This window comes from Engystomops pustulosus, chromosome 4 (genome assembly GCF_040894005.1).
Source record: "Engystomops pustulosus chromosome 4, aEngPut4.maternal, whole genome shotgun sequence".
NCBI lineage: Eukaryota > Metazoa > Chordata > Amphibia > Anura > Leptodactylidae > Engystomops > Engystomops pustulosus.
The window spans coordinates 72,257,227-72,280,787 of record NC_092414.1 but is presented as its reverse complement, the minus strand read 5'-3'; positions in this window follow the sequence as shown (position 1 = coordinate 72,280,787).

The following is a 23,561-nucleotide window of genomic DNA, read 5'->3' as shown; positions in this document are numbered from 1 at the left end:
GGTAAACTGCATATCCTTTGTAGGGATTTTATACCTGGTGTTCATCACGTGTCCTCCCCACTGTTTGGTCGCGAAATATCGCGAGATCCCGAGCGCCGCGTCACCACCGCGCGCACGCGCGGTGCCGCACTCCTCCTACCTCCTTGTGCGTGCACCGCGCATGCGCGAGGAGGCGCCGACGCTCCGGGATCCCCATGGTGACGAGTCTGATTGGTAGTTATGGTAGCGTGAGTACGGAGTCTCCGCTATATCAGTCTTTATGAAGGTAATATTTGTTCTGTTCAGGTTGGGACTTTGTCTTGAGATTTGAATGTTCTTGGAGCATTTTCTTGGTAAGAGCTGAGAATGGTTCCTCGGGCAATCACAGCATCCTGATTTCACCTCTTATATTGTGTATCCCGGCTTATGCACATTTCCATTTTGGGACCGTTGACTATGGGGAGAGGATAGTTTAGATATACACATATAGGGGTCACATTCGGATTTAGGTATATGTGATGGTAGGTAGTGAATCAGGGTGAGGGTGAAAAGTGCTGGTGGTGAGTAATAGTGCTGAAAAAAATATTAAGTGTGCTGGGTGCCCAGGGGCATGGGGTCAAAACAAACCAAGCTATGTGCGTGATTGAACTAAGTGATGTGTGGTGCATACAGAGGGAGTAATCCGGATTGTGATGTGCGGTGTGGTCACCGTGATGATGATGCCGTGCTTGTGACTTATAGTACCAAGTAGTAAAGTAAAGGGTGACATAATCTCACATCTTTTAGTCTCTGAACAAAATCAAACTGTACCTCACGAATGTATGTGATCACCTGAAATCCCAGCTGCCTCAATGGACTTCTACTCCTCTCCATCCTCCATGGAGGCTCCTGTGATTTCATGTGATCACATACATGGTGTACAGTTTGCTATTGTTAAAGGCTAAAGAGCCTACAATGATACCACTCTGGTCACATGACAGGAATGTAACACATGGCACATTTAAAAAATTGACACAATATTTTCTATAAGTAAATAGAGCTTTATATGTATGTATTTAAATATTAGTACAAAGTCCCTAAGAACAAGGATGCAGAGCAATGATTTGAAGAGACATAGAGCTGTCAGTCAAAATAATGGGGCATGGTTCACTGCCAGCCTGGGAGAGGAGAAGAGTCAGAGTCAGCAGACATGAGTCAGGAGAGCTAATTTGCATATCAGAAACATGGCTGTAATTAAGGTACAGTGCCTCACTGGCAGATAATTTTAGGTTATATGGGCAGTACTAGTAACCCTTTATCAGCAGGCATTATTAGTCAGGGTGGTATAATTTTGGTGACAAATCTGTTTTATTAAATACAAATGCTGCCAGCTGCCATCTCATATACAAAGTCCAAAGTCAATTACACTGCAGAGACACGTGTAGCTTTGTATCAAGCTGGTGTTTGTTGGATAGCAGACAGGAGGAGGACATAGAATGGGTTTGTTAAGAGAAAATTGAAATTTCATGCAAGTCCTTCTTCCAAAAGATGCCTCAAAATCTACTTGTGGAGTCTATTTTGGTAGCTGTAACCCATCCCTTACAGTGTTGCGGCTGAAAGAGTAGGCCTGAGGATTGGGGACTAGAATTGATACATTGAGCAACAGAAAGTAGCTCAGCTGCTGGTGATAATGGTTGCAACACAGGATCCATCAATAACAGGGAAGATTATACACAGAAAATGCTTTTGATGCATCAAGAGAGACCACCACACAATTACCTGGTATAGATACCACAGTTACGAGGCTGCCTGGTGGTTCAGGAAGAAGCGTTGCACATGAATGGCTGCAAACATAGAGGGCATAAACCGTACCTGGTTTTGGTGTATGAGACTAATAATTATAGAATCCTAGCGAATGGCTAAAACCTTAGCTAAAATCTGCACATGACATGGCAGCAGGAGCTGGTGCAGTCTGGGCAGCAAATTATCACTGTGGTGTTTAAAGACATCAACAGGAACCCCATCAGGGTTCTCATTTGCCATGTGCTACACAGCAAACTCCAGGTCGCGAGAGAAAGCAAAGTATCTCACATTGAACGATGTTCTGGCATCAGATAGGGGAGAAAATAGCCTGTAGATATGTCCTGATGGCGTTAGTGGAGATAGCTAGCTTTACCGTATATAAAGAAACCAGAGAACAAGGACAGTATCGCCAGGAAATCAGACACTAAGCTACCCCCTGGAGTGTGTTTACTGGCTAAAACTGGAAGTTGATTGGGCATCAGAAATAGTAGCAAGTAAATGAAATGTTCTATCGTTCTCCCCAAAATACCACTGCTGCATGAACATACATTCTCAGCCTTCTACTTATCTTGCTCACTCAAGCGACTAAGGCATCCTGCCAATTGGTGAAATTACCTGGAGTAAGGACCTGTAAATAGTTTGCTTCAGTGTCTGTACCCTATCCCTAGTAGCCGTACCCAACACAGCAGTCAATTTTTCCACAGTACAGATTTCCTGCATCAATAACCACCGTAGGAAAGTTTTCACAGTATTCCCAGACAAAGGTGTGGGATGGAGATCCAGTATTGAGCTGATCTTCTAACAATGTTGAAATAGAACCACAAATCAGACATAGCCAAAAGGCGTTCATTTTCCACTACTGTCTACGACATACTACAGAGAGTTAAAAGTCAAAGTGCACTAACACGGTTTAATGGTCTGACAGGATACATGAAAGATAATCTACATCAGCCACATAAGGGAATGAAGGCGCATTACATAGGTCAAGGTCTGGCCGTGATAGGGTACGATAAGATGCCAAATAACAGTAACATTGATGAGTGTCCTTGAAGTGCATATGCCAAATGTCAGTCAGACCCCATTTCCCAAAGAAGTAGCCGAACCGAGTCAGTGTGTCTCTACTGTTCCCTCCCAAATGTAAAGTCTAAAAATAGAACACAAAGTAAAATATAACCTCAGTATCAAAAAATTAAATGGTGGGAAACAGTATCAGCTAAGAATCATGGACCACAAACTCACCAACCACCCAATCAATGAACATGCCTAGTGTTACATTAGTCTCCATCCAGGACATGGCTTCTCCAAGATAAATAAAGAAATGGGTCTGTCCCAGAAGCACCACTCTAAGTCTAGCTGGATATATCATACCATAAGGGATATGCAGCCACTGCTTGATTTCAATGAACTACGTTTCCTTTACATTCAATTTATACATAATAGTACTGAAAAACAGAAATCCTGGAGCCATTGATGGTTAAATCCTGATGGCTGTGAGGCTTTGGGAGCACAATGTCCCAACTTAATAAGTATCTGTTGTGGCTGCGGGAGGGGTCGAATAGGCACCCAATGTACCATCTCCATGGAAAACATTGGAGTAGATACACCACGAGCAATCTTCTCTACCAGCCAGTGTCTAAAGCTTTTATCCAGTGAAGCACCTTCTGATCTCTCAGGGACACCCACAAACCTCATGTTATTGCGACTGGACCTGTTTTTCAGGTCGTTTGCTTTGGCCCTTAACACTTCGAGTTCTTGATTGTGATCATGACAATCCCTAGTCAGGGGTGTCACAACATCCTCCAGTATTTTAAGGGGGTGACAACGCGCTCTATGTGGAGACTTGGAGTAGGGCTTAACGTCACACTGTGAGGTGTGGCAGACTGTGTGGTAGGAAAGCTGCTGCGTCCTCTGGTACTCAGGGTGTGAGGCCTGGAAAGTTTAGGAGCAGTTTGTGTCTTTGAACCAGTGTTTTGGTCGCGCTGCTTATGACAAAGATACAGGTAGTTGACAGTTATTACACGTATCAAAGTGAGTTTTTCAGTGGTTCAAAATTTATTACAACAATAATAATTCTTGGATATAAATATCTCGGGTTAAAATTATTTGTAAAATGTGGACTACGCGTTTCGGGGCGGGATTGGCCCCTTCTTCAGGTCCAGATGTTTCTGTAACGGGTAGAGATAGTAGTTTCACACAATCTTTCGGGGATTTTACAATGAAAATACACAGTATTGTTTAAACATAATGTATATACAATCTTGCTGGAAAAAACGGTAACAACCTTTTTTCAGTATACAAGTAGTGATCATAAAATGGTAGTGATCCCAAAACAGAATGTAACAAAATATATATATAGAGTGGGTCAATAAAAATCATAAAATACGTAAAATTCATAAGTGATACATAGAAATTTTTTTTTTTTTTTATAAAATAGCAATAGAAAGCCAGACTTATTGAAGATGGTTATTAAATCATCAATACATAGTAGGTTATAAATTATAGATTATAGATTAAAAACTAAAGATTAAATTCTTTGGAGGTAAAATCCAAACGGTTGGACCAAAAAAATAGTAGTACTAACCTCTCTGTGCTAGGAGGATGTATGCAGACTTTTAGCTGATTGCTATAGGGGAGAGATGTTATATGTTATGGGCATCCGATAAAGGGGATATGTAGTGGTGAGGTATAAAATGTAAAAGAGACTAACCTCTTGCGCCGGAGTGTGATGGATAACATCTAAGCCCCAGAGGACCTATATTAAAGTGACCCCGTGAGACTGAAATGTAAGGAAGTCCGTCATGAGTAAAGCGTCACCGTAATGTGGGAAGTAGAGGCTAATGAGGACTTACTCAGTATCTTGTCTGTTCCTGCCTGCAGCAGCTGGGTGAATGATCGCTGCTTGTGGTGCGAGCCGGCTTTAAATAGCGTTGGGGGGAGGGCGCATGCGCGATGTAATCAAAATGTACTGCGCGTGCGCCACAATCCAGGACTTGTACGTGGAGAAGGGTAAAGAAGAGATTCGAGGAATGTTGCGAGGCAGAATGTCCAAAGGTATAGGTAAGATGATGTAAGTATCGGAGAATTTATTTCTGGAGGAAAAGATTGTGTGAAACTACTATCTCTACCCGTTACAGAAACATCTGGACCTGAAGAAGGGGCCAATCCCGCCCCGAAACGCGTAGTCCACATTTTACAAATAATTTTAACCCGAGATATTTATATCCAAGAATTATTATTGTTGTAATAAATTTTGAACCACTGAAAAACTCACTTTGATACGTGTAATAACTGTCAACTACCTGTATCTTTGTCATAAGCAGCGCGACCAAAACACTGGTTCAAAGACACAAACTGCTCCACAACATCCTCCAGGTCAGATAAACTGTCCTAAACTATAGCAGTTGTTCTCTCAGAAAGACGCTGTAAATCATGTCATATTATAGCAACATTTTCATTGCGAGCAGCATAGGGGGACCCCACTCTGCTTACTGCCACAAATGTGTCCCCCAGAGTGGGATTCTCAGGATCATCAGAAGCAGCTTGTGGAGCAGCAGGACGCTCAGTCTCATGACACTGAGGATTCAGTAGAGAGGGTGCAGCCTTATTTAGATCACTTACAGTAGCATCTTCATCCACTGCAGCAAGAAATTCACAAGACTCAGTATTCAAGGCCGATGAGGAGGGCTGTGAAGTATCATGAGCAAATTGTTCCAAGGAATGAGCAACTTCCTTTTTAATTCAGCTCTGCGGGCCTCTCTTTGTGGAAGTCCCAAGAAGTCTTGTGACCCTTTATCTTTTGGCTCTTTAGGGCCTTTTTGCTTGTTAGTTATAACAGCAACTGAAGGAGAATTAACTATGTACTGACACAAGCTACCTTTATCCAACACAGCACTACAGCGTCTGGTGCAGGGGCCCAAAGTTATCCTAGACAGCATTCACCCACAGCATCTACTTAGTAGTTGGGGGACGTATGCTTCAAACATATGTCCCCCATAGATGGCAATGTGTGGCAACATACCGCTCTGTACACAGGAAAATGATAGGACATGTCCTCTCTTTCCACCTGTGTATGGGCCATACGTTGTGCATTTCTAAGGAGAGGGAAGGGGTCACCCCTCCTCCTCTGCATTGTGCCAGACATATGCCCTTCAAACTTTGCAACCTACATAAAGAAAGCCAGACTTTAACCACAATTTAATAGAAAGTTACATCAGATTTTATTAAATTATTTCAAACCTAGGAACAGACATGTACATAGATAAGTACACTGTAATGGAGGGACATACAACAACATCAGGGCAAATGACCTACTAAGTATACTTCATTTAATATGGATCTTAGCTATCTAATTTCATATATAATACATCAAGAACAGTTATCCGATGCTATCTGACATGCAAAATTTTATCTTCTCCTATTTATATACCACAGTGTTTCTATTAGAGAACATTAAAGCGGTTTTCCCACGAATAAAAATTCTCACATTTCTATCCTCTAGCGATGTTAACACAATAGAGATCATAACACATAGAGATCAGAGTTTTATTGCTGCTCCTATCTCTCCCTCAGCTGCTCAGTGCAAAATCCCAGGTTGTGGGGACTCTCTAAGCAGACACATCATGGCCCATCTAGTTTTGTGGGATGACAATGTGGTTAGATTATCAGGCTTCTATATACACCCGAGGTTGCCCGATTTCCTCTGGTAGCGACCAACAAGACTGGGCCATAACACACTAGGCATGCGCAGTTACATAAAACAGTGTAATACATTCATATAACACTGTGTTAGGTGAATAAGAGCTTGAACAAGTAATCAGAGGATCGTTTGTTCAAGCCAACTAGTAAAAATTTTTTTAAAAGTTTAAAACAATTAGTAAAGTTGTTTTTTAAATAAAAACAATAAGTTAGATAAAGGAAAAGTCCCCTTAACACCAACATTTCCACAAGTACAAAGTACAAAAAACACAGATGCACAACTCCACATATTTGGTATTGACGCGTCCATAACAATCTGTGCAATAGAAACATTAATGGATCCGCTCGGTAAATGTTGTAACAAATTGTAATTTCTCTATATTAGTTTTTGTTCAGTAAATTTGTAAAAATATATTAAAAAAATATATAAATGAGGTATCACTGTAATGGTTGTGTTGATGCTGCCCTATGCACTCTTGTGCAAGTTGTTCTTCACACATATTGTTCTTCAAATACTATTGCGGAGAACACTGTTCTGCACGCGTGTCTCCGGAACAGATCGCAGATGTTCCCGAACATCTGCAATCTGTTCTGCACTGTGTTCTTTCACTGTTTTCTTCAATTAAACAATTAAATTAAATGTTTTAATTGTATCTTTTTACTGTTCTTCACTTTTTTTTAAAAAATTAAATGCTCGCTATCGAGCAGGGCAAATACTCGTCCGAGCAACAAGCCGGTCCGAGTATGCTAATACTCGACCGAGCATCAAGCTCGGACGAGTATACTCGCTCATCACTATATACAACCAATTGCCGTCAGCATAGAGCTTAATTCGCTGATCAGTAGGTGTATCAGTGATGAGTCCCCCACAGATCATGAGATCGAGGGGTGCGATGGGGTCCCAGGTACCTCAGTCGGACCATTTGTCGCTCCCGGAGATTAATGGAGCAGACAGCCATGCCTCTGCAATTTCTGTCAGCTCCCAGTTTGAGATGTATAGAACAGAACAGTCATGTCTGGGCCTAGCAGAAATAAGAAGCCAAAAGGCATATTATATGTATAAACGTTCTGCAACCTTATTTTACATTAAGAGTACTTGTGCAGTGTTGGCTACATAAGAATATAGCATATTTTAGGTGTTTTATGTTTTCTTTTTAAGGTGTTAAGCTGGTATGAAAAAACTATGTGGGTTCAAAGGGTGCTACCTATTAGTTTGTCATCATGAAGTTATAGAGCCCTGAACACAACAGTTTGTCAATGTAGGCAGTCATATGACATCCTATATTAATCAACACATTCTGTATATCCTTAATATTTTAATTTTTAGACATATTAATTATATGTTATAAATTGTATTGTTTGTTGTAGATACATAAAGTTAAAATAAATCACAAGTCCATTTTAATTCGCCAGACAGCGCCTGTGTAATCTTGGCGGCATGCCTGCGCTTTACCCGAAACTTTTAATCAGTTAATTCCAATGATCAGTGTCAGCACTGAGAGCTGTCTCCGTACTCCTTTAATGACGCCATGACAGAATAGTACAGCATGGGTCATTTAGGGTCTAAAGAATAAAGAGGTTTGTGGTCCTTCATAATGCTGTATTCAAAAATTGACATAGATATGTATATAATCACATTTACAAACAATATGTGACATTTTATTATTCTGTCATCAAAACCTATACATATATATCTCTGCCATATTGGTGCGTAAAGTAGGTAATTTGAAACAGCAAATATATACCAAATAGGAACATTTCATAACATAACACCATGAAAAGGTTATGTTTAATGTCAGTGGGTGGAGAAAGGGGACTCATTTTAAGGTATAAATACAAATAACTCTTAGTAGTTTTTCAAAACATTTCCAGGTTAACTTTGTCTGAATATCCCAAATTGACTCTTACCATGAAGGTTGCAATTGTCTTTCTACTTGTAGCTTTAAGCTGCTACTTTGGTAAGTAGTTCTTCCAAACACAATAGCATTATTGGAAAACCATGTGTGTGCCTTGCTTAGAAAAAAAAATAACAAAATGAGTTCTGTCTTACAATGCTACACAATATAGTTTACAGATATAATTTATCAAACTTTTTTCTATTGCATATGTTTAGGTGATGCAACCAAGCTTAAAGGTAAAGGTACCAAGGTCACTAAAGGTAAGTACTAACCACCATTAGACTTCCATTTTTAGAAAACAGACTTCCATTTTAGTCCTGCTTATGTTTAGTTGCATGATGTATGTAATTCTAAGAGTAAAGCTAAAGTTAGTGGGAAATGTTGATGCTTAAATGATTTCAACTTAAAATTTTATTTGGAGAAATTGTTCTAAACTTTTTTCTAGAACTTTTTTTTATCTTTAAACATAAAGAGCTCTGTGCTTTCTTGTTTTCTGCGTAACAAACTGCACTTCATAGTGATGGTATTTAATATTCCATGCCGTGTACTGGGAAAAAAATTCCACAGTAGTGAAAATGGGGAAAAAACGCATTTGCGCAGTTTTCTTGTGTGCTTGGATTTTAGGGCTTTCACTGTGCTCCCCAAATAACATGCCTACTTTATACTTTGGGTAGGTGCGATCACGGGGATAACAAATTTGTATAGGTTTTATAATGTTTTCAAACATTTACAAAAATTAAAACCTCCTGTACAAAATTTTATTTTTATTTTGCCATCTTCTGGCGCTTTTTCATACCTCGATGTACGTAGCTGTGGGCGATGGTCATTTTGTGCAAGTATTGCTGACATTTAAATGCTACCATTTTTAGAACTGTAGGACCTTTTGATGACTTTTTATAGAATTTTTTATATTTTTCAAAATGGCAAAAAAGTGCCATGTTTGACTTGTTATTTTCCGTTATGGGGTTAACAGGGGTGGCGGATGAGTTTCCCACCGTAGGTTTATACTCAAGTCAATACAATTCCAATTTTTTGGGGGGTAAAGTTAGGTACCTCGGCTTATACTCGGATTGGCTGATACTCAAGTATATACGGTATTACCTTTTCCTTGGTCCAACATCATTAGTCATGATTTAGTCCTACTCGTTTTTCTCGTTTACTGTCCTGGGTTTGGCTTGGTCTTTTCAGTAAGACATAAAGATTTGGGTTTTGCCACAGGCCAATAGATGTCCCCTCATTAGTCATCAATAGTCTGCAAATATGGGGCAGATCAACCTGGAATAATCTGCAGCAGCATGATGCATAAAATGCATCAGACTGACATATATGGGGGGCCAGGGTATCTCTTCTTTATTTTTTACATTCATTCTTATTTCTAGCATAACTCCAGCGTACTGTAGCTGCTAAGTTTAAATCAGAAACATGGGCAAGTATGTGTTAGGCTACACTCAGACAGAAGTGCGTCCCCCCATAGCGTAGCACGGCGGCACATGTCGGTGCCCCGCCACTCTCCATATATGGCGCACGGCGCATATGCTGATAAAAGATAGGATATGTGTTATCTTTTCACAGATACGGAACGGTATGGTGCCGCATGTGTGGCCATTGCCAGGCTATGTAGCCTTAGTTTTATTTTTCCACTTTATAATTTATGCTATGTTTTATCATATGTGAAATCAGATTTAGTTTAATGTTAACTACAAAAAAAACTATTCTTATATTTAGAAGTATGAAAGGCTATTGCCATAATGGGTAGAGATGAGCCATTGACAAGTTCAGTTCAGTTAATTAATTATATTTTATTTTTCAGGTCCATCAACTGTGCACATGATCCCACAGGCCTGTCTTGAAAAATTACTTAAGGTTAGAATTTAAAATTATATCCTATAGCTCTATTTCAGAGTATGTCCTATTAATAGTAAACTATATTATATGGTCCCAAAATGCCATTTGTTAGTCCCAGTTACTAGCATTTGAAGAGGACCTTTCACCATATTTTGATCACCAATGCCTACTGATAAAGCGTTACAGGTCCTCCCCAAATCACCTAAATTAGCTGCCAGTGAGGCACTGTACCTTACATACAGTTATTTTCCCGATATGCAAATTAGTTTTTGTGACTCCTGTCTGGTGTTTGTGACTCTTCTCTCTCAGGCTGGCAGTGAACCACACCCCATTATTCTGACTGACAGCTCTTTGTCTAGTAAAATCACTGCCCTGCCTCCTTGTACTTTGAGATGGTCTGCTAATATTCAACTACAGACATATAAAGCTCTATGTAAATATGGGAAATATTGTATCAATTTTTTTACATGGTGCATTGTGTTATATTTCTGTCATCTGACCAGAGTTACATTATTGCAGGTCCTTTAGCCTATAACAATAGCAATCTGTACACCATGTGATCACAGCCTCCATGGAGGATGGAGAGGAGTAGAAGTCCATGGAGTCTGCTGTGACTTCATGTTGTCTGATACATGCATGGGGTACAGTTTGCTATTGTTAAGAGGCTAAAGGAACTGAGATGATGTCACTCTAGTCACATGACATGAACTATGACCAGCAAGGAGGCATAAGGCATGGGGAGGATTAGATGGGAGGGGTTGGATGAGCAACACACAGCCCCTCTGATGCCAGGGAATATAAGTTATTTATAACTTATATTTATGATTTATGGGGATGTGAGGGAAACAATTTTTAGCTAAAAGAAGGGTCTCAGTTAGTTAATAGGGCTCTATAGAAACCTGTTGTATATGTGCAGATGTGGTGACAGGTTTGCTAAAAGAAAACCTACCTTCAAATTGAGCATGGTATACCTCAGGTTCCATGACTGTAATAATCTTTTTATGTTTGTTATCCATGGCCTCCTTCAACTTCTATAATTATGCTAATGTGTCTGAAGGGCTTCTGGGGAGCTTCTCTATGCTGAAACTTCACAGGCTGTTTCACTGTCTCCCCCTCCCCCTCTATTCAATCAGCATCTCATCCCTACCTGATATTATCTCACTGCAGCAGAAAAAGTCTTAGCACACAGTGGGAGGAGGAAGTACTACTTGTACATTCTAACAGCCTGTGCATCTGAAGGGTTCAGGAACCCTTCTGTCTTGTTAGCATAATTTTAAAAGTTCATTTTAGAAAGGAGGATATATATGACAAATGTAAGAATACTACCTGGATCTATGAGCAAGTGTGCATGGATTACTATGCTTGATTTTGATGGTAGATTGATGTTAATAGTTTTCAGTCCTAAACACAACCCTGATGTATATTCCCCCAAGGAGATCCTCCAGAGGGAATATATGGTTATCTTCTTTGGATAGGCTTGGAAAACTAACAATTATGAGCCTTGGTGCAGCAACACATGCAATTCTGCAATTAAGTGCTTACCTTGACATGATATTTGTCTACCTATAGTCTGTGTTCCATATGCTGTAGGGTTGTAGGTGTTACGCAGTGTTAACATTCACAATCACAAAGGGTGGGTTGACTTTTGAACATCATAAAGCAGAGTAGTAAATGGATACGTAAGATGTTTTACTGAATCTTCTCTCACAAAATCAATCCTATTAGCTCCACCTGCTCTATAACCTGCTGCCTTCAGATACGACACTATGTATAATCTGTTTAGCTCCTCTTGCTACATAACATGCTGTATTTTCCATGTTGTAGATTAATTTAAGTCATTTATTATAACTAGATTTAGTGTTGCCAGGGATAGTATATAATTGCTCTTAGCTGTAACAAAATAGAATGGGTTAACAATATTTTTTTATATCCATCTATCTATTTATTTCTCTATGTCTAGATGTCTATATATATATCTATATACTGTATGTATCTCTCTATACATATATCTCTTTCTATTTACCAGTCTTTCTCTATATATCTATATTTATCTATCTTTCTATATCTCTCTCTGTAGATCTCTCTCTCTGTATCTTTCTCTTGATCTCTATCTCCCTCTATCGATCCATATTACCTGACACATAAGCTTTCTTATACACTTTGCCTTTAGTAACCAATAAAAGCTCAGAGCTCATATTAATGACCTGTAGCAAAATAAATGCTGAACTCTGATTGGTTTATAGATGCCACAGCAACCATCAGACAATGGATCCTGTATGTGGTGGATAATAGGAGTATTTTGGAAAGTGCAGGGTGAAAATTTCCATTCAAAACCTTGTCTATGGCATTCCCTGAGTCCCAGGGAGTGGCTGTGCATAATTTGGCAATTGTAAACGCGATGGTGCAGATTACTCTAGCAGACATACAGTACATACATACACTTAGCTTTTTATATTACATTTAGGCTCCAGCTCAAAAATGAAATGTACTAGAAATAGAGACAGTGGATAGAGACAGAAAGACAAACGGGGGAGATTTATCATCAAGTTATTGAGGTAAAACTGTTCTATAAACAGCTGTGGCAAAATTATATCTGAGCTGTGATTGGTTGTCAAGAGCAACTAGGACTGTTCTGCTCTAAGAGATTTATGAGAAAACTCCCCCACAGGGTTAGAGTGACAGAGGGACAGGCAGGGAGATTGAGTGACAGACAAGGAAAATGAGTGACAGAGAGACAGACAGGGGGAGTGAGTGACAGAGAGACAGAAAGGGAGAGTGAGTGACAGAGATACAGACAGGGAGTGTGAGTGACATAGAGACAAACAGAGAAAGTAAGTGACAGAGACATAGACAGGGAGAGTGAGTGACAGAGATACAGACAGGGTATGTGAGTGACAGAGAGACAGATAGGGAGTGTGAGTGGTGGAAAGACAGGCAAGGAGAGTACTTAAGAGTTAGACAAGAAGAGTAAGTGAGTGAAAGACACAGGCTGGCAGGGAGAGTAAGAGGCAAAGAGACAGGTAGGGAGAGTGAGTGACAGAGAAGAAGCCAGTAAGTGAGAGGCAGACAGGATGAGTAAATCAGAGGCAGACAGGAAGAGTACGTGAGTGAAAGACAGAGATACAGGCAGGGAGAGTGAGTGACAGACAGGGAGAGATGGGTGCATAGTTAGATATTTATTAATTTTATAATTTTTTTACATTTTATATTGTTAACCAATTCTATTTTTTTTATAGCTAAGAGCAGTCATTTACTATGCCGGGATCTACAACTAGTTTCTTTTGTAAAATTCTGAAAACAATTGGTATGGTACAAACAACCAGATTGTAACTTCTTTTTCTAAACATACTTAGGAAGAGGCAAAAAATATGTTATTCTGAGGAGAGCAGTTAATAAAATTATCTCATTGGTGTTTTTTTTTGCTCTTGTCTGCATAACAATAAATTATATAGATGAAATGGGTCTATATTTTGCTGAAATTGATTGGAACCATGTTTAATAGGTTGATGTGCCAGCGACTCTCGAGCAACTCCAAAATTTGCTTTGTAAATTCATGGCTGGACAGGTATGTAGTACAAGCCTCATCTATAGCAGAAATAGATGTATTTACTTACTATACATGCTGTCACAAAAATTGGATCGTTATAAATTTTTTGTTGTCCTTAAAAATGTGTTCATGTTTATAAAGGACCCCAATAAAAAGATGGGGCCTGATATCTTTAAAGCAGTGTGGAATCTGTTGCTATTGTAATAAGGAACTAAAAACCACATGTTTGAATGTAAGTATGCAATGCAGCCAGAGGTTTTACAGAGTCGGGTAGCATGTATGAGCCTTTGAAATCTATCCTTTCAAATGAATATCTTCAATGTAAATTATTTAAAATTATGATGTTTGCTTTTCTTGGTCTCTTCAATAGAATAATTGTATTTTGATTAATCACAGTATTATTAATACATGTTATATGGTATTGAGGTAATAATAACTTTTATTGTTAGTATTAGATTATTTTGTTATGTTTTGGTAAATATTCTTTTTTCCTTTTGTTCAGGCAAATCATAATGAGGAACTTTACAGAGAGTTCCTTGAGGAACTGCGCATAGCCCTGGTAAGGTTTTTATATCTTAATTGAAAATAATGTTTTTAACATTAGTTTCTCTAATAAACTTTAATGAATAAAAATACATTATGTAATCACAATTTATTCTACTTTTCCAGAAAGATACTGGTTGTTCACTTGACCAAATCCTGGGTATCGAAAATGCTTTGGTATTTGAATTATATTATTATTTTATAAAGCAGTACTATAGTTAAGATAGCATTGTGTTAACTGGTTTAAACATGTTTTAAATCTCCAGCCTTTACCCATTATCTCACAAATATAAATTCATCTTTTATAAATGCTCTAGAAATTATTATATATTTTATATCTAAGTATTTATTTAACCATTTTTTGACCTGTTGCCATCTTGTAGGAAAATGTTGGTGATGAAGTTGGAAAAATTGCAGAAGAACTTGGGTTACAAATTTTGAAAGCAGTGGTAAGGTGTTTTTTTCATTAAATGATTTACCTATATTAAATGAAGCAGGTATAAAATATAATGGGGAGATATAATAAGTAGTGCATTGTATGTCTCAGTACTCGTGGAATTGAGATCTACTCCATTTATGCCTGAGGTAGATTTCATCTATAACGTGCACCAGCTTTTTGGCACAGGTTATAGTAAGTTTGACTGGACAGCGATTCTACAGCCTTACCAAACCGATTTTTTCATTTGTTAAAAAGTGGACCATATTGTGCAAAAGTGTAAAAAAGATGCAAATTCCATTGTGTGCACAGTAAATTGTGATATTTTCATTCCAAAAAACATTTTCTTCTACCAAAAAACAGCTGCCCAAGGTGCAATATGAATTAGGACCAATGTTTTAATGTGCAGGCCATATATGTGTAATGGGGACAAATATGTGGCTAGAAGACCAGGTTTTTTGGGTTTTTTTTTGCATTTTTGCTTTTCACTTGGTGCACAGGGATTAACCAAGATAAGATCCTGCATCAGTGTAGCTACAGCATTCTCAAAGTATGTTTGCTTCATAATACATCAAATCCAATGGTAGGTTTCCCTTATCTGAGTACCTTTACAAAATTATATAACTTTGTATTAAAAAAGCTTGGCTAAAGTGTAATTTAGGGAAGGATTAGAGAACATTTTATTATTATCAATTGGAATTTACAACCTTTTGTTCAATTTTAAATAAAATTATTATAGGAGACCTACTTTTTGAAGAAACGTGTCAATTTGGACATTTGGAAGTTTTTTTTCTCCTATGGCATGGGAAATGGTTTTTCGCTTCATGGGATAATAGTATTTATATATTGATAAAAAATAGTTTTTACTTAATAATTATTTATATCTTTATTTATAGATGTGTTCCAGGGCTGATTTTTTTTTTTCTATTTTTTTTAGATTTTATAAAACATTTTTTCATTATTTTTTACTGTTTTCAGTTCATTTAGGGTACTTGAACCCCGGAGTCTGACCATTTTTACGTTATACTGCAATGCAACTTTAAAGCAAAAGACAGTTACGGGAGCCTCTTACAGGCTCCTAGCTGTCATGGCAACAGATTGGTACCCTCCAATGACATGGGGGCCCCAATCTTTTCACAGACAGGTAGGGCAGGCAGGTTTGAACACAGCACTTAAGTTAACTGCTTTATAGTACAGCTGACACCTGGATCGTATGGAGATGGCTGATTCTATTGGAAGATATATATATATACACATATTTGTAGTGGGGGAATGTAACAATACCCTAGCTTTTTATATCTATCATTGGAATAATCTTCATTATAATTCATGACCAATTCTATTATATTTTTTTAAAATACCATATATGTATGAAATTGGATTCTATTTTCTATCATGATGCATAACTGTTACATTCACAATCTTAACATTTTTATATTGCCTTCTAGGAGGGTCTTCCATTAGTTGATGTTGTATTGGATACCCTATGCAGCTTACTGGTAAGTTGTCAGTTACATAAATAGCTTTGCAGTGTAAAAAAAAAACAAAAAACAAAAAAACTTACATACTATTTTATGTGCATTTAGGTTCATTTATATAAATTGTGATTTTGTATGTATATTTTCATAGGGTGAAACTCTTAAAACTTTGAGTCAGACTCTGGTGAGTGAAATATATCAGAAAAATTGATGACGTGTATTCTATTCTGTGTATGATTTTCTTCCAGTAATTTATACCTCAGCTATACTAAATTGGAACTATGTATTTTAACAAAATGGCTGCTGATTCAAATTAGCTAGGAGCTGCACCCTTTCTAAATCTCCTTTGAATACATGATTTAGTAGCTGATTAGTTAGGTATTCAGTATAAGACAACCCATGGTTCTCATTTCATAAACAGAAAGTTACAGTATTGAAAGAGAAAGTAAAGCTGAAATAAAGTTACATTTGTAATTGATCGTTATGCTTGTAAAAAGTTAGCATAAATACTTAAGTATAAGACAAGTTTTGCAGCACAAAAAATTGCCTTTTACTAGTGTAAAAAAATAAAAATCAAGGCAATACTTACTGTCAGACTATATACTGGGATTGGCTGGCTGACTATATACTGGGAAGCCTGGGTTGGCTATATACTGTGGAGCATGGGTTGGCTGGCTGTATACTGGGGGCATGGGCTTTCTATATACTAGGGACAGGGTGCTGGCTAGCTATATACTGAGGGACATGGGCCTGGCTATCTATATCCTGCGGGCAGGTGGCTGGCTAAACTGGGGGGGGGGGGGGCATGGGCTGGCACCAATGCCTTTCCCACCTAAGGTTTTCACAGTTTTTGGTGGTAAAATCAGGTACCTCGGCTTAAACTCTATTATATACGATATATCATATACAACAAATACAATTTCAACTCTAAACATATTATATTACTATAGTAATGTATTTTGAGTGTACTGTTTCTATTTTTTATTTTTTTATTTTTTTTTTAAGAAATATTTTATTGGAAATAAAATAAGGACGTATACATGCAATTGTATATAATAAACATTTCTATCCCGATACATCAGTAGTTATGCTAGTTAGCAATTATGCTGGTTAGTTAGGTTAGAACATGTGTAGTAGTGCTTCTTCATTTAACCAAAACTTGGACTTTACTTAGGCCGGTCAGTACCACTGGAGTCCAGTTCCTTAAGTTGTCCATCAACTTCAATTGGGAAAGAAAACAAACATTCTTTATAATTTCTGAGTGTACTGTTTCTATGTCATAAAACTTTACACCGTTTGACTTTGCAGTTTACATGTTTTTCTATATTAACATTTTAATTATGTATTCTAAAACCTTTACAAAATCATATTTCTCATTCTTTTTTCTCTAATCATTCAATACATATTATCATGTTTTTTAGGGTGGTTTGGGTCTTAATCTAAATTTGGCTTCTGGAGGTTTACCACTTTTAGGTGGATTACTTGGATAAAGAAAGATATTAAAATGTAAGTTTTGAAAATTATTTCATACTTATTTCCTTTCCTATTTACTGTACTGGAGAAATAAAGCAGGAAATGTTTTTGAATGTTAAATATGTTAAATGGCCCAGATATAGCAAAACTACGCTATGGGCTGTTTGCCTCATTAATGTGCAGAGTGCACCAGATTATTGAATACTGGCGCATGGTCTTCATTAATCTGGTGAACTCTACATTGCTCAGGAAGTGTGAGCCAACTTCTTGCACCTTTAACATACAGCGTGCAACAAAATTCTATTGAGTCACTATAATGAATGTGGTACACGGTTCGAATAAGCACCATTATGCCCTTTTAGGTGCAGAATTATGTGGCGCAGCAGACACAGTGCAACCATGACACTAAACTGGGGCAGACACTTCATGTGCAAGCAGTTTGCACGTTTTTTTTTCACTGCAAAGTCAGAAAACTGGCACAGACACTTAATAAATGTGCGCCAATGTCTCCATACTGTTAATTATAAATCTATTATTAGCTACCTCAGGGATTTATCACCATTAACCCCCTGGCCCTTTTTTGATTGTGTTTCTATTTTTCACTCTTATAACTTTCTGTTTTTGCCCCTTATTTTGCGACTTTTGTTTGCAAATTTGATATATATGCATCTTAATTTACGACTTTACCACTTGTCTAGCAAAGTTAGCCAAGCAAAAAATTTTCAGTGTTGCGCCTGATATATCTTCAAAATCCAGATGTGAACATTTTGGAAAAGGTCACGATTTTGGCGCAAATCGTGGTTAAAAAGTACGTAAATAAACTCCAGTTCTGACCATGCATAGGAGGAAAACTTTAGAAGAAATTGCTGAAGAATTTGAGACTTTTGTGGACTTTTTAATAAAAAGTCGCCAACACCCCATAGACTCTGACTGATATATTAACCTAAAGATGACCTAAGATAAATGACCGCCTATAACTTTTTCATTTTTTCATGAACAGAGCTGTGTGAGGTCTTTTGTTCTAAATAACAAATGGTGACACTTTTTAATCTTACAAGCAGGAAATTCCAAATGTGGTCAATTGGTGAAAAAATGCATTTGCACCATTTTTTGGGGGACTTGTTTTTTTACGTCTTTCACTATGTTCTTCAAATGAGACATCTAATTTATTCTTTGGGTTGGTGCCATCACAAGGATACTACATTTATGAGTTTTAAAACATTTTTTAAAAATTCAAAACTTTCTCTACAAAAAAAACCAATTCTTTATTCCAACACTAATAACGTTTTCATACTGTATAGAGCTGCTTGAGGGTGTAATTTTTTGCAATATGAACTGATGTTTTCATTGGTACCAAATCTTGGGTCTGCATAACCTTTTGATCAATTTTTGTAATTTTTTTTTGTGTTTCAAAATAGTAGCATTTTTGGACATTTGGACACTTTTTTTTACATTACAAGGTTCAACACCGAGAATAACCACTATGTTTTGATAGATTGAGACTTTTGGGATGCAGCGATAACTAAGATGTTTATGATTTTATTTGTTTATTTTTACCAGTTCTAGGGAAAGAGGGGTGATTTGAACTTTTAGACTTTTTTAAAGATTTTTTTTTTTTATTCACAATTTTTTAGACCCAGTAGGAGGGTAGGGATCACACTGTTACAGGTCTGTAGTAATGACTGTGGTAAATCTATAAAAAATATACAATTTTTTAATCCACTCTGATTTTCTTTCTTATAGATGCCAGAATTTATCGGAGCACAAAAAGACAAATCAAGAAGTAAAATTATTATCATGAAACAAATAAATGAATGATTGTGATCTAAATAAATGTAATATTCATAAATGTGTCTGACTCCTGTTTTCTTTTTAAGACCAAAGGATTGGTGATCTTAAATGAATAGCATTGGAGTTGATTTTAAAGATTAATCAGATCTTATAATTAACCTGGTGCCCTTAGTTTGTATTATCAAAATCTTACTATTAAAGGGTGTCTCACCTGGTCATACAAATTTAATTAATTTGATTTGCTATATATATATATAAGTTCAAAAATCAAGGGTGAAGTTTATTCCATTGCTACTTTTCATTGATAGAAACCACCTTTTCCAAATCACAGTGAAAACATACAAGGTCAGGTTTCAGGTTTTAGGGGTTAGATTATCCAGGATTATGGGTTGACGGTCTGATCATTGTCACCCGGTGACCTGGTAGATCCTGGCAATACTGAGCACCCAATTAATAGGGAGTTATCACTTAATGCACCTGAAATATATCTGCCTGTTGACAATGCAATATATTGATACTTGCTTCCATATGTACCATCGCTGATCTGTAAAGGGAACATTCCCTTATTCAAGATTGCTGCCACTGTTCATCCTGTCTCATTGCACACACGCACCAGCACTCTAGTGTTGTCACACCATATACTTTCTTTTTGCAAATATGCACGCTGAGACAGGTGATTGGCTTGCAGGTAATCGTGTCCATACTTTTATGAATGAATAAATGAATACAAGGAGATGGGGTGAAGGTCATATCCCGATAGACTCTATGGGGCATATCTATCATATGTGCGCCAGCGTAAGATAGCCCCACCGCTGCATATTCGCAGCAGGATACATCAAGAGGATTCCGCCTTCACCCCCCTTCATGCCCCACTGGCACAGTGGTCCTGATAAATATGCCCCTATGTCACTTTGTATTCACCTGTATACATATATTATCACTATGTGACTAGATATTGTTCAATCTTTGCAAAATACATGTAATCATGTACACATTGGGGGTCATTTACTAAGGGCCCGAATCGCGTTTTCCCGACGTGTTACCCGAATATTTCCGATTTGCGCCGATTGTACCTGAATTGCCCCGGGATTGTGTCGCACGCGATCGGATTGTGGCGCATCGGCGCCGGCATGCGCGCGACGGAAATCGGGGGGCGTGGCCGAACGAAAACCCGACGTATTCGGAAAAACCGCCGCATTTAAAACCCGAAAAAGTGTCGCTTGGTGACCGCTTACCTTCACCTGGTCCGAGGTGGTGCATTCCGGCGCGTGGAGATGATTTTCAGCGCAGCAGCGCCACCTGGTGGACGGCGGAGGAACTGCCTTCATGAATCCCGGCCGGACCCGAATCCAGAGCAGAGAACGCGCCGCTGGATCGCGAATGGGCCGGGTAAGTAAATTTGCCCCATTATGTTTTTAATCACTATGTTCCTAATGAGTTGCAGTTGAACAATGGGATTCACTGTTGGTCCTTAAAAAGCTGGTATGTGATTATGCTTGAAAAAGGTGGTTACTATCACCAAAATGTTGTCATAAATTTCACCCTTAATTTTTGAACATATTCTGGAGTGCTGCCTGTTTTTGGATTTATTTATTGGGATCCATGCTGCGGATCCTATGGCTTTGCATCCACGTTTACATTTGCTTAGCTGGTCTGGATTTTCTTACAAATATATTTTTGTGATACCCATTATATCTTGCAACTTGTGGCATTTCCACCATACCTGGTGTATAACCTGTAAAATAATCTAATAATAATAATCTTTATTTATATTTGCTTATTCTGTAGCACTTTAAAAATAATAGGGGGCGTATAGAAATCAAATAATACATAACAGAGTACAAACAGTCATATGGAACAATATGAGTGAGGGCCCTGCTCACAAGAACTTACAGTCTATGAAGATGAGGGGGTGACACAATAGGTATAAGAACTTATATAATGTTCCAGCTATTCTTTATAAGGGAACACAATAAAATAATTTAAAGGTAACCCGTCACCACACTTTTACATATATAGCTAATGCCAGGTTCCTATAGAGTGCTGTTAACTAACTGTCACCCTTATTTTAGCTAAAATTTGTTTTGCTTACATCTACATAAACCACCTTTTATCTTACATTACCTGGCATCAGAGGGGATGTGTTCTGCTTGGACAGCTCCTCACATCTACTCCTCCCATGCCTTATGCTTCCATACAGGTCATGTGACCAGGGCAGCATAATCTCAGTTCTTTTAGCAAACTGTACCCCATGCATGTATGTGATCACATGAAATCACAACAGCCTCCATGGACTTCTACTCCTCTCCATCCTTCATGGATGCTGCTGTGATCACATACATGGTATACAGTTTGCTATTGTTAGATGGCTAGAGAACCTGCAATGATGTCAATCTGGTCACATGACATGAATGTAACACAAAAATTGACACAATATTTTCCACCTGTACATAGAGCTTTATATGTCTGTATTTGAATATTAGTAGACAGTCCCTATGTACAAGGAGGCAGAGCAGTGATTTGAGACATAGAGATGTCAGTCAAAATAATAGGGCATGGTTCACTGCCAGCCTGGGAGATAAGAGTCCGAGCCAGCACACATGAATCAGGAGAGCTAATTTGCATATCAAAAATTGCTGTAATCAAACTACCGTGCCTCACTGGCAACTAATTTTAGGTGATATGGGGAGGACTTGTAACCCTTTATCAGTAGGTATTGTAAGTTAGGGTGGTAACATTTTGGTGAAGGATCTTTATTAATAAATACAAATGCTTCTGCTTCAACCAGTCGTCAGCTGCCATCTTATATACAGAGTCCAAAATCAATTAGACTGCAGAGAAGTCTGTAGTTTGGTATCAATCTGGTGTTTGTTGGATAGCAGACAGGAGGACATAAGATTGGTTTGTTAAGAGAAAGTTGAAATTTAATGCAGGTCCTTCTTCCAAAAGACCAAAGTCTACTTGTGGAGTCTGTTGTGGTATATGTAACCCATCTCTTACAGTGTTGCAGCTGAAAAAGTAGCCCTGAGGATTGACAAGTGACATATAGCAATTGTAGTATTTCTATTGTTACAATAAAAACTGAACTGTAAGAGTGATCATAAAAACATAAACTTTTATTTTTTATTTACACAGCACAGTCATTTTAGGAAAATCAGGCCATTGAGTTTAAGGCTCTCCAATCTGTAGATCCATCAACTCTCCTTTGGAGAAGCAGGGTATCCAAGTCTCCTCCATATATCCCCAAACTTATATGGGTGATAGCTAGAGATGAACGAGCACTAAAATGCTCGGGTGCTCGTTATTCGAGACAAACTTTTCCAGATGCTCGAGTGCTCGTCTCGAATAACGAGCCCCATTGAAGTCAATGGGAGACCCGAGCATTTTTTTAATAAAACTGAACAGTAAAAGAACAGTGCAAAAAAAAATTCCAGATGTTTGCAGATGTTTTACTTGTAAGAACACATTGAAATAACACTATTCTTCACTTTGCAGGTGTTCGCGCGTGTCTCCCGCTAAGTTAGGAGATGTGTACGAACATCTGGAATGTGAAGAATAGTGTTCTTTCAATGTGTTCTGCACTTAAATGCTCCTGTGTTCACTGTTTTTAATGTTTTAATTCTATTCTTCACTTTGCAGGTGTGCGCGCGTGTCTCCCGATAGGTTCGGAGATACGCGCGCACAGCTGCAAAGTGAAGAATAGAATTAAAACATTAAAAACAGTGAATACAGGACCATTTAAGTGCAGAACACATTGAAAGAACAATATTCTTCACATTCCAGATGTTCCGAACATCTCCGAACCTAGCGGGAGACACGCGCGAACACCTGGAAAGTGAAGAATAGTGTTATTTCAATGTGTTCTTACAAGTAAAACATCTGCAAACATGTGTAATATTTTTTTTTTACAATAAAAATACTTTTATTCAATTTATTTTATTAATTTACTGCTCGATCTCGAGCCGGCGAGATACTCGTCCGAGTAACGAGCCGGTCCGAGTATGCTAATACTCGACCGAGCAGTATACTCGGACGAGTATACTCGCTCATCTCTAGTGATAGCCCATCCCTTAAGACCCTTGGGATTGCAATTA